Genomic DNA, 15623 nt, shown 5'->3' with positions numbered 1-15623 from the left:
CTTTTGCCTACAAGGCCGATATTATAACCATAACAGTGCCCTAGATTTTCTCATTACACAGCTCACTGGCACAACATCCAACAGAGCAGAGTTGCCAGACTATGAAAAAGTCCTAAAGCCAAAATAATACAAAGAAAAGGCCAAAACAAGAGAAATATTAAACAAAAAAGGCCAAATGGATATATTTACCTGTTTCTATCAAAAATAATAAAATTTACATATATATTTTATAACTTGTAGTGGATTTTAATAAATTGTAGCAAAAATAATTCTGAAAGTAGCCCAAAAAATAGCAAGTTAGCCTATAAAAGTAGCGGATGAGTTTTGATCCGCCACATTACGAGTATTAAACAAGTATAGAACATGTATTGAACAATGTTGAATATGGTTTCATCTGGTAAGGTTACAATATTAGAGAAATATTGATTATCATGCATTTTGAAAAGTTATTTAAAAAAAAACTAATTCGCGGAATTTGGCTAATCTGGCAACCCCGCGACTGGAAGCAATTTTTAAATCGCTTCCAGCGATTAGTTAAAAGAAACGTAAATTGCGAAAACTTTGCGCTGCTTTTTTCCTTTCTTTCAAACTTGTTTCTTCTTATTGCAAAAACGAGAGCAACGGATGCAATACGAATCTTCGCTTCCGTTGGCTTCCAACTTTTTTAAAATAAAACCGAGTTCAAAATCATACGGGGGGGCATGAGTTAAAAACCGTTCTAAATCGCATTTAGGTAAAGAAATTACGAAATCGTTTTACTGAAAAATATCAGCTTCTCTTTTTTTCAAGTTTGACAGGGGAAGCAATGCTTCCCTTGCTTCCATTGAGGATACGCCCCTGCTTCGACCAGTTACTCCATGTTGGCTGAATCCAGCCGGCGCCGCCAAGAGTCTGCTGTATTTTTACAGACTTGTATCAATAAAAATACAGAATCAGTCAAAGAAAAATATTGTAACCGTTTGTACTAGTAGACTCATCTAAAGTGATGTAATAATATTGTTATGGTTGTATTTATTGTCGCTCTACAACAGCTCAGGTCTATCAGCGACAGGGCTCATTTTTAATTTTATATAATAATAATAATAATAATGTTATGGTTTTATTTATTGTCGCTCTACAACAGCTAAGGTCTTTTAGCGACAGGGCTCATTTTTAATTTGTATCAGGTTTACGATGGTATCACACAGTGGCTCCGAGAGGGGGGGGAAGTCGGGCCAGTTTCCCCCCTAGCAAAACATTGTAAAGGAAAAACGAGTAGTTTTTTGTTTTTGCACTTTTGAGGGGGGCCTATTTTTAGTACTAAAGTAAAAATGCACCAACTAAATAATCAACAAATTCTTAAATGAAGTGCGTAGTTCCAAGTATTTCTCAATCATTGTAAATGTCACTCTCGATGCTTCTCATCAAGAACAAATCATTTTCGTGTTAAGATAGGCGGTGTTGAACAGCTTCAAGCAGTGGCGCCGGCAGGGGGGGGGCAGGCGGGGCAGCTGCCCCCCCAATGTTTTGGGCATCATTTTTTTTATTTTTTTTTATTAATACATATTAATTTTTTTTTAATATTTGGATCCCAACCTAAGTAAGTAAGTAAGTAAGTAAGTCAACTGAAGTTGCAAGGGGGGGGGGGGGTGGAAGAGGTAAAAGCTCTCTCTTTAAAAAAAAGTATGGAAAACCTTGATGACTAAATTGTACAGTAGATTAAAAGATTTTCTACAGAAGCAAAGATATAGACTTTTTAAAGTTTTAACTAACGTCACATTAATGTAGAAAAATAACAACCTGTTAAAATTTTGACACCTCACACTCCCATGACTTCTTCCGCGCGCATTTTGGCATTGGTTGCTTGCAGTGATTCTTTCACTTAAACAAAACGTTTTGTTTCAGCAGTTTTGAGTTGTTCGATTCTTAAGTTGTAAAGGAGACTCAATTTCTCCAATATTTATCATTTATGTTTCTTCTTTAATCTCAGCAGAGTATAAAACTTGTAAAAGTTTTTCATCCATACGACGTCATGAATGAAATTATATCTCAAATCAGCGTAATGACGTGACATCATCTAAACATTTTACCGAATAATAAATTAACAAATTCGATCGTCAAAAGTGGTTTGGTGGTGGTAAATATTACGTAATGAAAAAAATGTGATAAGGTTGGAAGACATTACGTCATGTATTTTCAATACAAATATGAAGTTTAAAATTTATTCTTTTGTTCATAGTCGTAATCCACCTTCAAAGCGGTAAGCTACTACAAAGAACAATTTTCGATAAGGGGGGCATCAAGAATAAGTCGACATGACTTTTAACCCTTAGAAGGTTGGGCTCCTGGAGTCTTGCTCAGTTTGGGGGGGGGGCTGTCAATTCTTCTTATGCTTTAGGAGTGATATTTCTGTTATTTTGGCACGGTTTCAAAATTTGGGATTCACTTTGTAAAATTATTCACGCTGAGCATATCCGAAAATTAAAACTATGTGAATTTTAGAACTGCTTATATACGTTGAAATGTTGAAGTCACTTATGAGTGTAATTTGTAGCGTGAGTTTACACATTATTTTTTGGTAGAGTAATGAAGAACGTGCATAGTAATGTTGTGATTAATTTTTTTTACATTATTTTACATACAGCCAATGCCCTTCACGCTGTGAAACAGTTAGGATTAACAAGACATGGGCCAAATTAATTACTTTCATCCAGCTGATGGGAAAATGTTTCACAATAGAATATGAAATATTTCAGAGGATGTGCTGAGAAATGCCTTATATCTTTCAATTTATAACCTTTATTCGCTTAAAATTTCAGCTCAATAGAGGTGAATAAAAGTTAGGAAAAGTCAAGAAATCTCGTAGTCGCAGCCTCAGTGGTTTTAGAGATTAACTGTTGATACAAAAAGTTGAATTGACAGCCCCCCCCCCAACCTTCAAAGGGTTTGCATTGAGTCAACAGATCTATGCCTGGTTTACGTCAGCTCCGGGGATCAATGAAATATAAGGTTGTCATCTTCAGTGCAACAAGACCATTGATTGATTGGTTTAGTGAGGATTCGTAGTCCCATTGCTTTCATTTTGAGTGATCATACTGATTTTCAATTTATTGCTACAAGACGTTACGTAATGAAAAAATATATAACTAAGGTTGGAAGACATTACGTCATGTCTTTTCAATTAAAAATGAAGTTTAAAATTTATTCTTTTGTTCATAGTCGTAATCCTCCTTCAAAGCGGTATTACAAAGAACAATTTTCGATAAGGGGGGCATCAAGAATATGTCGACATGACTTTTAAGGTTTACGTCAGCTCCGGAGATCAGTAAAATATAAGGTTCTCATTATCGTGATTGTAAGCCGCGGGAAATTTTTTCTCTAAAAAACAGATTCCCGGGAAGCTAAACATTTTTTCCAGCCCTGGTAGAAAACAAGAGAAATTAAATAATATACCACTGTCTTGCATGTCTTGCACCAGTGGCGTAGCCAAGGAAAGGGGGTTCGGGGGTTTCAACCTTTCAAATTGAATTTACGGATGTTAATACATTGTTTACAAGAAAAGTTGTAGCCTATGATGTAGTTTCTCGTCAAACTGTGCATGGATGCAAGCCATCTGCAACTGCTGAGATCGCTTGTTCGATCTAGATTAACATCTAAACAGCTATTCGTTATACAAAACTTGAATATATCAGAAATAGCCTAAAGTAACTTCATTGTCTCAAAGCTTTTTGTTTGACACCCCGGTTTGACACTCATCAAGATGTATGACCTCTATGACGTTACATTTTCTAAACTTTGGGTTGACTTCAGAGCATAAAAGTTAGTGACTTACCGGAATAAGATCGTTTTTTGAATCAACCAAGGAGAAAATTGATAAATAACTTAATAAAACTGTAGCCTAATAATCTCGCAAAAAAAAAGCAATCAACCTATGTCTCTAAAACAAAGTTTGCCTAATTTTAAACGAAACTGCATTAAAAGAGCGAGTTTTGCCAATACCAAACATTCAAATATCTCAGTCTGGAATTAGCAACAAGAAAACATAGAGACTTAGCTTTATTTTCGAAAAATGCCGAAAAAAACATGATCTTATCCTTTTGCTATGCCACCAGACAGCACCATTTTACAGAAATATTCATACCCACAATTTTGTTGAAAATGCTCTCAGAATGCACCAAACTGAAAGTAATTTTTCAAAATTTTCTGGGGGGCCCCCCAGACCCCCCGCCGCTAGGTGTCGCCTTCGGCGAACACGCCATCGGGCTTCGCCCGCCGGCTGTCAACACCCCCCCTTTCAAAATTTTTGACTATGCTACTGTCTTGCACTGTCAATATTTTGCCCCCCCAATGTTGAAGGTCTGGCGGCGCCACTGGCTTCAAGACGTAAAATCTGAAGCTGAAATCATTTCTGTATCACTGAACGGTTTCGATTGTATTGATAGTTTCAACTTGAAAACTGGCGATGTTTTAGCTAAGCGGGAACTATTTTTGCTTGACAACTGAACCTTAACTTCAAAATCTGCGTTGGCCAGGCATAGGATGTTGTATCCAACATAAGTTATCTGGGAAAGTTAAAGGTATCAGTCCAAGCACGATTAAAGAAAGTAAATCCTGTGTATTTTTTGTTTATGGATCATCATCAGTCATTATCTCCGCCTGCAGCAGATTGCGCATCTACATGAGTTATTTGCTTCCAAGAGTGGCGATTTTGAGCCAGCTCGCCCAGTGTCGCCAAGTTGAGTCCGGTCCATGATTGGATGTTGTCTTGCCGTCGTTTTGGTTGTCTGCCACGTTTTCTTTTTCCTTCCACTTTTCCTTCTGTGCAAACTTTGCTGATTCCGAATTATGATCTTTTAGTGTGGCCGAACAGTTTTAAAACTTTTGATTTTATTAACTTCTTGCTGCAATTGGATGTAACTTTGCCATAGTTAAAAGATTTTCTGTTTTCGTGTGGTCAAGTAGCCTTTTGTTGGTCATGCTTCTCATGATGTGATTTTGGATGGCAGTGAGTTTTTTCTTTATTAGAGTTTTTTGTTTATGGATGTTGTTGCTTAGGCTAAATCTAGTTGGAATTCATAATGTTGCCTACAGACAGCGTTGTTCAAATGTCTTATCATTTTTGGAGTAATTGATTTATCTGTAAGCTTGTGGCATCTTTAAAGTTATAGCCCAGTCAGAGGAAAAATTCTGAAAAATCTAAAGAAAGCTGTCCTATCATCTTGCAAAGAAAATTGACTTCGAGAATGTAATCAAGGCGTGGTGCAGTCAAACCCAATGCTTTGCATTACCCTTTTGCACTTGGAGCTCCAAAGACGTTTCTTAAATGCATCAAGTTGGAACCAACAAGAGCTTGATCGTAAGCTGAGTCAATGCTAAAGTAGCCTACAACTAGCAGTTATGAATTTGTGACTACTTTGCATTATGTGGATTACGGTCCTAATCAAGATTCACTGATGCATTTAATGGAATTAAAGGAAGTTGTAATCTAAGTAAGAGAAAGCTGAGAAGAGTAGTCTACTACTCGCAAGCTAAAGTTGCAGTGGCAATTATAAAATTAAAAGAAAATGACTTTGTTTTCCTGAGGACAGAACGCTTTTATAAGTCCACTTAACTAGCTGAATCATTCGAAGGAAATGTATTCTACCCTACATTGCAAAGAATTCGATAGTTGTTGAAATTGACAAATGTATCAACAAACTTAAACATATCGTCGATGAGTTTGAAGTTCCATGAAAATTTCATGGTAGCCTATGTCGTGAAGTTGCGGGCATGTGGGACAGATTTAAACCATTTGTAGGCTACAACAATGACATTTTTCAAGACATTTTGGATGAGTTGTTACTTTTGACGGAAAGCCACACAGCAAACTTCAGCTGCAAACCAGAACGAACCACCTCATAATCTCTACACAAGGAATCGTTGATTGCAACTTTCGAAAGGTTTTTCTAAATAGTTTTGTTATGATTTTTTTGTGTTACGGTAGCTACCTCCAACGGTTGTGCTTTGAGAACGTGGTTTTAGTAATTACTGAAATTTGGAAAGAATTGTTTGCGCTCCAGTAGGCCTATGACTCAAAACCGATTGAAAAGCCTAACTATACGAGCCTAACTATACTCGTAGCCTACATGTTGTGCATCAATTCAGACGTCGCAAAATTTTATCATTTGATGCTGTGATCCGTAACTTTGCATTGCAAAAAGTCCAGAAAGAGTTGAATTAAATCATGGATGTCCAAAGTCCGGCCTACGGGCCAACTCCGGCCCACGAGACGTTTTTGTATGGCCCGCGCCTGTTGTACAATGTGTTATTTTTGGCCTGCAGACACACAAAAATCAAATAAATTCAACTTGCAGTTTTCAGAAAAATTATTGTGGCTGTTGGCCCGCGAACACTTATTATCAAGTCTGGCTCGCGTGGAAAAAAGTTTGGACACTCCTGAATTAAATGCCTGATTGAATTATTTTCGTTGCCTGTCGGCCTATTGTGTGTTTACAAAGTTTCCTAGACAAAATAGTTTGCCTCAATGGCATTTTTGCTGCAAGTGTAATCCAGTGATTATATATTGATGATTTTTACATTGAACGAAGTTCTTTTCGTGCTGAGGAAAGTAGGCTAATTTCAGCTTAACACGAACATGCAATGCAATATTTGCTAAAAAATATTATGGGGCCCATTTTTCGTGTTGTTTCCCGACCAGTGCTGACTTCTCTCGGAGGCCCTGGTATCACATTATTACCCGACTCATTCTCACTGCGCTATGCAGGATAGAACACAATCGGTACCGTTTTTAAAGTCTTCGGTTTGACCCGACCTGGAATCGATCTCAGATCTACCAGCACCAGAGCCGAAGGCGAAACCACTCGGCCACTGAGCTGGTTTAATTTTATATCATGTTCCGATATTCATCACATTACTGATTACCCGAGTTTGATTGTACAATGTACAAAGCGCTGATTTGATTGGAACGTCACGCGAGTGATCAAATCAGACGTTTGTGGTATCCTGTACACCAAAATGCTACATTTAGTAGCGTAGTAATAATGTTATTGTTTTTATTTACTGTTGCCCTATAATGACTATTGACTAAGGTCTTTTAGAACCAGCTCAGTAGCCGAGTGGTTTTGCCATCGGCTTTGGTAGATCTGAGATCGATTCCAGGTAGGATCAAACGGAAGATTAAAAAACGATACCGATTTTGTTCTTCAATGCATAACGCAGTGGAAATAAGTGGGGTAATAATGTAATGACATTCTAAACCTGACATAAAATTAAAAATGTGCCCTGTCGTTTAAAGGCCTGGTTACAAGAGTAGGTGCTCACTGCCTACCTACAATCCCTCCTCGGTCTGCCTCAATCATAATTGCAGTTGTTTCTTGATTTATTTATTGAGTTAGTGAGTTGGGATAAAAACTTGATTTTGTATAAACTTACATTGGCTTTAACACGACAACTTAAATCCGTGGTACACATTCATTTCTCTAGCTTGCTTTTTTCGATAATGAAATGAAACTCAACACAAAGGCAGGCAAAATTGTGTCCAGAAACAACGGCTCCCGGCACGCAGCAAAAGGCGATAATCAGTTGTGAAATCTCTTTGCCACCAGGCAAGCCACGTCACGCAGAACACAGAAACAACGCAAATTCAATGTCAACAAATTTTCATCACAATTTCAATTCTAAACAAGTTTTCATCACAATTTCAATTCTAAACAAGATTTCATCACAATTTCAATTCTAAACAAGAGGGCAATTGACCCGCCGGAACAAGGCCTTAGCTGTGGAAAAGCGACAATAAATAAAAACTATAACACAACAGATTTGACCGACTTATTCTAACTGCGTTATACAAGATAGAACATAATCGGTACCGTTTTTAAGGTCTTCGGTTTGACCCAACCTGGAATCGATCTCAGATCTACCAGCACCAGAGCCCAAAACAAATCCACTAGGCCACTGTGCTGGTATTCAACGAGCGTAAGACTAGAATAATTTTGATAGCTTTTTATGGATGAACATGCAGCATCGATACTCAACAAGTGACATACTCAAAAGGAGTATGAGTATGTCAAAAATGCCACCGCCAAACCGAAAAATTAAACGCCAGTTAAGGTCAAAAGAAGTTGCAAAGTAGCCTATATTGCAAAATCGGATACGCTTGTTGCCCAATGCCCAACACTGATTTCAAAACCTGAAAAGCGGATTTTGCTTGAGCAACAAGTGTGTTAAATTCTTTATTCTAATCGGCGTCTCAATTGATAGTTGTCTCAATTTCAATATATGGAAACTATTCAACTTGTTCAATAATAACATCTGTTCCCTTCATCATCAAATTACATTTACAATACAATTATCAAATTACAATTAAAATGAAGATACTTTATCCGAACAATTTCTTAAATGGCTAACAGCTAAAACAATGCTAATTTGTGTGGCTTGGGTGTTTCATAATCATAATCTGACAATATAGCCTGAATAATCACAGACACAAGCTGTGCACATTTTCTACACATGCAATCGTAGTCTATTTGCAATGACTTCAGAAACAAAACCTAAATAACATGCCATAAGTACTTTCCACTAAATAAGGCTTGTTTTAACAAACGTCTGGGTATTAAAACAACCTTGCTTGTCGTCGTCTAAAGTCCAAACAATACAATCGTTTGCTATTGCTCGCACTGTCTGTTTCAACTTTGTTATTTTTCTCTTCACCCATCCGCACAGCAGAGATAAAGATCTCACGCTTTATGCTTCTTTGCGTCTCTCATATAAACGACCGTATTTTTTTTTTCTTTCAGTCATTTCTGCTGCTTTTGTAAAATGCGATCTTGAAGATTTCTGCGTGACTGCGTCAGTTTGTGACGGCAAACACAAGAGATTCATATTATTGCAAAAAGAAAATGGCTACATTCAGATGACGTCAAACCAAAAGGCACAATCTGACATAATAAGCAGTTTGCGTTATTTTTGCTTTTCGATGACATGTAACAAAAGATTTATTTTCTCATTACGGCAGTGGATTTTCTCATTTTCCATTGTAGTAATTTTTAAACTTTTTCGACTACTGCACACCACAGAACTTCGGAATCTATTGTGACACATTGACTTTATGGTTTTAGAACAAGATAACTGAACTATCCCGACAATACATTTCTAATAAAACGCTTTTTCAAACTTTCAACCACTTTTACGTCACAGGTTGTTGACGACACAGCAAACATATCAACTTCAACATGGTTCTTATTATTCAAAATTTTTAAACCGCTTTTTTTCAAGTGATGCCACCTGGGCCGCAGCCAATTCGATAAATCAGGTAAAGCAAATCTGTTTACACAGGCTGTAGAAAAAATAAATAAGCAAAAACAAGCAAGTAATGAAAAATCGCTTGTATTGCTTTCTAATTTCATAAGAATGAATTTCGAGAGCTAAAATAATTTCGAAGAGATTGCAGCCCTGGCTTGAGACGGCCCTAACCCTGACTACAAGGGACTTCAAACTGTAGACTATCGTTTACACGACAGCTAAACAACTAAATTATAATATGTAGTCTAATTTTAACAATGCTTTTGTTTTAGAACCCTGTGCTGATATTCGTTAAGCTGTCTTGCCCTTTATTGTGTATGTTTGACATTTTCTGAATGTAGAGTAGCCTAGATGGTACGCGAACATTGCATGAAGCTGCTGAATGGTGCACGAATAGAAAATTTTTGGGAATCACTGTTACAAGGAGTCTACAATGAGTGAACAGAAGGAGTCTACAATGAGTGAATTTGTCTAAACGATGTCAAAATAAGACTGAAAATATGTAACTGCAGAATCATAGTGAGTTTTAAAAATTTAAAATATCTGAGACTGCGTAGTGGGCATGACTTATTTAAAAAAACATTTTCGAAGACATTTGCGGCTCATAACCCGATGTTTAACATATTTTCAGCGTTGCATTGTTTCGTTCTCATCTAAGGTTGGACAATTGAATTTCGATTTTTCGGGAATTTCGGGAATTTCGATCGATTTTTCGGAAATTTTCGGGAATTTTTCGGATAATTTCGGGAATTTGAAATTTTTATGGTTGAAACGAATACATAAAACATTTCGAAATTTAAAATCAAAAAGTACAATTGAGAACTTTCAATAAAACAAAAGGTAACTTACAATTTACAAAATAAACTTTTGTTACAATTAACATTACTGTCTACAATCGATCAATTGCAATATTATTGGAACAAGGCTGAGTTTCAACAGATTTTTTTCGCTTAAAACTTACGATAATAGCCTGTGACATTCAACACAAATCGACAATCCATTCTACAATTACTTGAAGGAAACATTTTTAATTCTGCGTCAACTGTCATTGTGGTAAATTGTTTTGAAAACCGCGGGAGCTAGTTACACACCCATTTGGCGCAGCTGAAGCGTGTGACTCCGTGAGGTGCAACAAGCGCCATTGCATGTCATTACTGTCTTTCTGTGCAAAACCAGATACGCAAAGACAAACTTTGCACTTTTCATTTCATTCACAGTAGCTTGAAAAACACATAAATATCTCAAAATTTCCTACCGAAAAGTGCTCTTCTGACATTTCAAAGACAAAACATCGTAGATTTGAGTGTGTTCAACGTCCACAAAATATGTTTTTACAACAAAAATAACTTCTTGAACGTGATCAGGAATTTTCTGTGCACTCGCTCCAAGTTGGCGCTTGATTTCTCTGACTCGTTTTTTTATTGTCTTCCAGCAAAAATTTGAAACAAAATTGTTTTAATCCTTTTCTGCAAGGTTGCAACTAATCTTTGAGGGGTCAGAGGTTGAGGCGTCAGTAGCCTACTTAGACTACTCACTACTCAGTGCACTTAATTACGATGACAACAATGTAGCCTATATTCCCCAACAGCCTACGTTTTAGCGTGGGCGACTAGGCGTCGGCGGTTTTTATGCCAAGGTGAGCTAGATGTGCAAAACATACATTGAATAAAGTCTTTTACTCGTGGAAGATCATGACGTTCATGCAAATGGTAAAAAAAACACAAAATACAAATCTTGTAATTCTGTAAAAAAATGTTGCAGTGGCAAAGCGCATAAAATAACAGTTTTTGTGGAACAGTTTCTTTCCGTAAAGATAAAATGAAAAATATTGTTTAGGCTACTGATCTAGGGGGAGAGGGCACGAATGGGGTAAGTTTTATTTGCAAATGAGTTATATTTCCAATCAAAAACCATATTAAGTTAAAGCCTGCACTGACTTAAATATATGGAAATTCAAATGAGTTACAACATTGGTGGCTCGCACCGATCCAACAACATTCACAAACTTAAAAGTTTTAGTTACATAACTTGAAGTTTCAGTTCCATCACCAGACGTTCCAGTTGCATTACAGAAAGTTTCAGTTGCATAACTTGAAGTTTCGGTTACATAATTTAAAGTTTCAGTTACATCACCAGAAGTTCCAGTTACGTAACTTAAAGTTCGGGTTCTGTCACCAGAATTTTCAGTTCCATCAACAGAAGTTTCAGTTCGATCACCAAACGTTTTAGTTCCATCACTAGAAGTTCCAGTTAGATAACTTGAATTTTCAGTTCCATCACTAGAAGATCCAGTTCCATCACCAGAAGTTCCAGTTCCATCACCAGAAGTTCTAGTTTTATCACCAGAAGTTCCAGTTCCATCACCAAAAGTTCCAGTTCCATTATCAGAAGTTTCAGCTACATTCCAGCCAGCAAGCCCGACTGGGGCCCAATAAAAATTCAAGTAGGCACTTCGGCTTGTAGGCACATCATGTGGGTTATTTGTGGGTCACAAATGGGTTAACACAAGTCCAGTTTTTTTATGTTTGCTTACTTAATTGTCCCAAACCGAGCCCCATTTCTTAATTTCAACTTGTTATTATTTTCTTTTAGTTTGAAAAAGAAAGTAGAAAATATAAGCACTAATGTGGGTTGAATTTGGGAAGCCCAGTTGTAAAATCACCCAAGCATGGGTGGTAAGTGGGTTGCCCAATATTAACAAAAAAATTGTTACAAAAAAAAAAATTTATAGCTGCATAAAAACAACTTTGTCAGTGTTGTTTTTATACTGCCAATAATTATTAAAAAGATAAATGTGAGATCTCATGAGGGCTTATAGTTTGGGCAGCCCATTCGCACAACAACATTTTACAAAATTTAGTCTGAGTTGAATTTCCCTCATTAGTTCAGAATATCATTAATTTAAATTATAATGGCAACATAGATATTTTTAAACATTTTCTTCTTTCACTTTCCCTTGAACTACGAAGAAAAGTTAATTTCGAAGATTTTTGGCGTGAGTTCAGTGGCGCATCGTATGCGTCTGGGATCCAGAAATCAAAGACATCAGTTCGTCGCACCGTTCGGAAGCGTTTTTTTCAAACATTTTCAAACTGGGCTGCCCAATTGTGTAGGAACTTGAGCCCACTGACAAATATAACTGGGACCTAATTGGGCAGCCCAATATATTGCCCTTTTGGTACCCAGAAGGGCCCCAATTGTCATTGCTGGCTGGGATAACTTAAAATTTCAGTTGCATTACAGAAAGTTTCAGTTGCATGACTTCAAGTTTCGGTTACATAACATGAATTTTCAGATGTTCCGGTTAGACAATGGCATGGATCCTCACGTTGACCTGACAACTCAACGTAATTCTATCAAACTTAGCTGTCTAGTTTTTTTGCGATAAGTTTGCACTTCTAACATGTAGCCTAACAACACCACAATTCACATGATCAACACTGCACCGCTCTGGAATTTTGAGACATAGCCTTGTCACTTGTGAAAAGTCGATCTGTCTTACGAGCTCGCAAAGTTCAAGCAGCTACATAGTAGCCTACATGCATTTGCTAGCCTCAAGCAAAGGTTGACTGACCAAGAATAACCAAACTATTTTGACATTGCTGTTATTTCAGCGAAGATCTTACTTCTTCTTCTTCTTGCTTATGAGGCAGCAGTTCAGGCAACATCTCCTAATTGTTGCAACCAGAGTAATGTCTTCATATCAGGGTCTATGAGATCCACATGTTCTGCAGGTCGAAACACTGGACAGTGATTAATGATGTGCTGTGCTGTTTGACAGTCACCACAAACACAGGCTGGTGAGTCACACAATCCCCAGGTAAACATATTGTGCTTGAAGCGACCAACACCAGTACGGAGGCGATTCAGAGCATAAAATAAACAACACACCGCCGGATGTAAGTGAAAATCCAAACTCAAACTTGTTCCTTTTATTAAGGAAAACTAAAATGGAATCAAAGAGGAAATGGAAAAGTTGGAAAATAAATTTTCATATTTTTATCATTGCTTTTTTTTTATAATATTTCAACATGTTTTGACATTGATTCAACGTCAATGTCAAAGAGTATTGAAAACATTTTGATGTAATTTTTCCACCCACAGACTCCTGACAACGTTGAATAATTTCTTCCTCCCTGTTAGCTCAGTGATGAAGGGCCCGACTTTGTACACGAAGATACCTCAGCATTAAGCGGCGCCGGTTCGGTTCTCGAGGTTTGCGCTTGAGCAACGCATTTCAGGACTGTTCTACATTTAGTGGCACCTAGTGAATGAAATAACATCTAATTCACAGATAAGAACACTTCAACAATCGGAAACTTCACACTGCAAATCTCGGTAATCGACCCTGCGTCAAAACCCTCTCCAAGTAGCCTATGCGAAATTACCAAGAATAACCTATTGTAGGTTTTGTCAGTTTGCGAATAAACATTTGAAACAATCATCGATGTTGCACCTTCGCTCCTATTTAACACCACCGTCACTCTTATTACTTCCAAGCGCACTTTGCAAACATAGAAAATAATTAATTAATCAAATACATTTTATCTCAACTGCCTGTGCCAGAGTTCTGTACGTAAATGAAAAAGTTGTGCATAAGTTTTCCTGTCCTTGCACTGGCTTATTTAGTCAAATGTGTCTGTTATATTCACCACGAAAACAAGTTTTGAGAGCCACTGAGCATTATAAAACTCATGCGGTTTTTCTTTGGAATTCATATAAAACCCAACCACGTGTCTTGAGTCTCACACTCCCAGTCCTTTCTTCCTCCGCTAAGCCACAAATTTGTGAAAATTACATCTTTGCAGACCACATGCAGATCTAACGAATAGTTTAAAAGAGCCCTCCTTACCATCAACCACCTGTTGACAGTATTGAAAGTAAACAGCCAACGATGGCTTACCAAATCTGTGATCGTGGTACAGTCTTATAGCTCCTGCTACTAAAGTAGGTTTCTTGAAACCATTAATTAACATGAAATTAAGTAAGCCTTTTGGAGAAACTCTGGACCAAACTGAAACCTTTTGCCGACCAAATTTGGCCAGCCGGCCAGACTTTGAGAACGGCGTTAGCTCAGCTGGTTAGCGCGTGACTTCGTGAATGAAGAAGCTTCAAGATCAAGCGGCGCTGGTTCGACTCTCGGGGTGTGCGTTTGAGCAACGCATTCTAAGGACTGCCCTCTATTCAGCGGCACCCAATGGATGGAATTATAGCCACTACAAGTAGCCTACGGTATGCGAAACTACCAGAAATAACCTATCAAGGTTTGGTTGGTTTTGAATCTTTATTCTATCGGTTTAACAAAGTCTTGATAAGTTATTCCTGGTAGTTTCGCATAGTTGTAGAGGCTTTTGACTCAGGGCCGGTTACGGAGCATGACAGAGGGAAATTTCCAATTGTTGAAGTCATAGCCGTACGAGACCAAACCATTTTGGGGGGGCAGAACGTAAATTTTCCCAAATTTGCACGCTTTTATAGAAATTGCCCAAATATAATGTATGCGGTGCATGATAACAGTGAAAAACTAACATAACAAGATCACCAGCTAGCTAGAATTTCTTACCAGAGTAAACAAGATACAACAACTGAATTCATCTTTGAAGATACCTTGCTTGTGCATTGCTCGATGGCATGGTAGATAGGAGTAACAAATATTGTTTTACACACCACAAAAAAACAACCCCACTTAAATATTCTGTATAAAAAGTATATAAGGCAGACTACTGGTTAAAATTAGACCTATATAGATCAAGTGCACTGATTAATAGACCTTGAAGTTGGAACAATGGAGCCTGTCTGCAGTTATATTCTCTGATTGCACAAATCATATCAGGAAAATCAGCAACAGGACATATATTTGTACTACTGTATTGTTGTTTGTATTTACTGCAGGAATACATACAAGAATCCTTTAATGAGAATTACAGGAGAAATTGAAAATTAAAAATAACTTATCTGTGTTAAAACACCTCATTGAGTATGCAATGCATTCAAGTGCTTTAATTAATTCTCCATTGTATAATAGGCTATCTATGCCAATGAGGTACTAGCCTAATATAAAAATTAAGATAGGCATACACATCCAGATATAATGTTTTAGGTATGTTGCTCTCATAGTCCAATTTCTGCAGTATTGTAGGCGCTTGCTAACTGCTGACATCAGAACCAAGGGCTATAATACATCTGCAGTAAACTATAGTACGGTAGGTTACACATAACCAATGCATACCATCGTGCAGCAGTAACTGTTGAATGCTTGAGCTAAAAACTATAAAAATATGTTTTTTACATCATCACAAGAAACACTTTTTACGCATGCAGCTTGCCAATATTTTTTTGCAACC

At 37.3% G+C, this 15623-nt stretch overlaps 1 protein-coding gene across 1 annotated transcript in view; it reads right to left on the bottom strand.

Moving 5' to 3' along the window:
- The window catches only part of LOC145783095 (gap junction delta-2 protein-like), a 31848-nt gene extending 16881 nt beyond the window's left edge, over positions 1–14967 (bottom strand). The window contains exon 1 of the mRNA XM_082594879.1: positions 14843–14967. The gene's annotated coding sequence lies outside the window, so the exon portion shown is untranslated. The remainder of the gene's footprint in view (positions 1–14842) is intronic.
- Positions 14968–15623: the final 656 nt, after the last annotated feature.

The sequence above is a fragment of the Aplidium turbinatum genome, chromosome 1 (genome assembly GCF_918807975.1).
Source record: "Aplidium turbinatum chromosome 1, kaAplTurb1.1, whole genome shotgun sequence".
Lineage (NCBI taxonomy): Eukaryota > Metazoa > Chordata > Ascidiacea > Aplousobranchia > Polyclinidae > Aplidium > Aplidium turbinatum.
The sequence above is the reverse complement of the archived record's forward strand: the minus strand, read 5'-3'. Positions and strand labels throughout refer to the sequence as shown.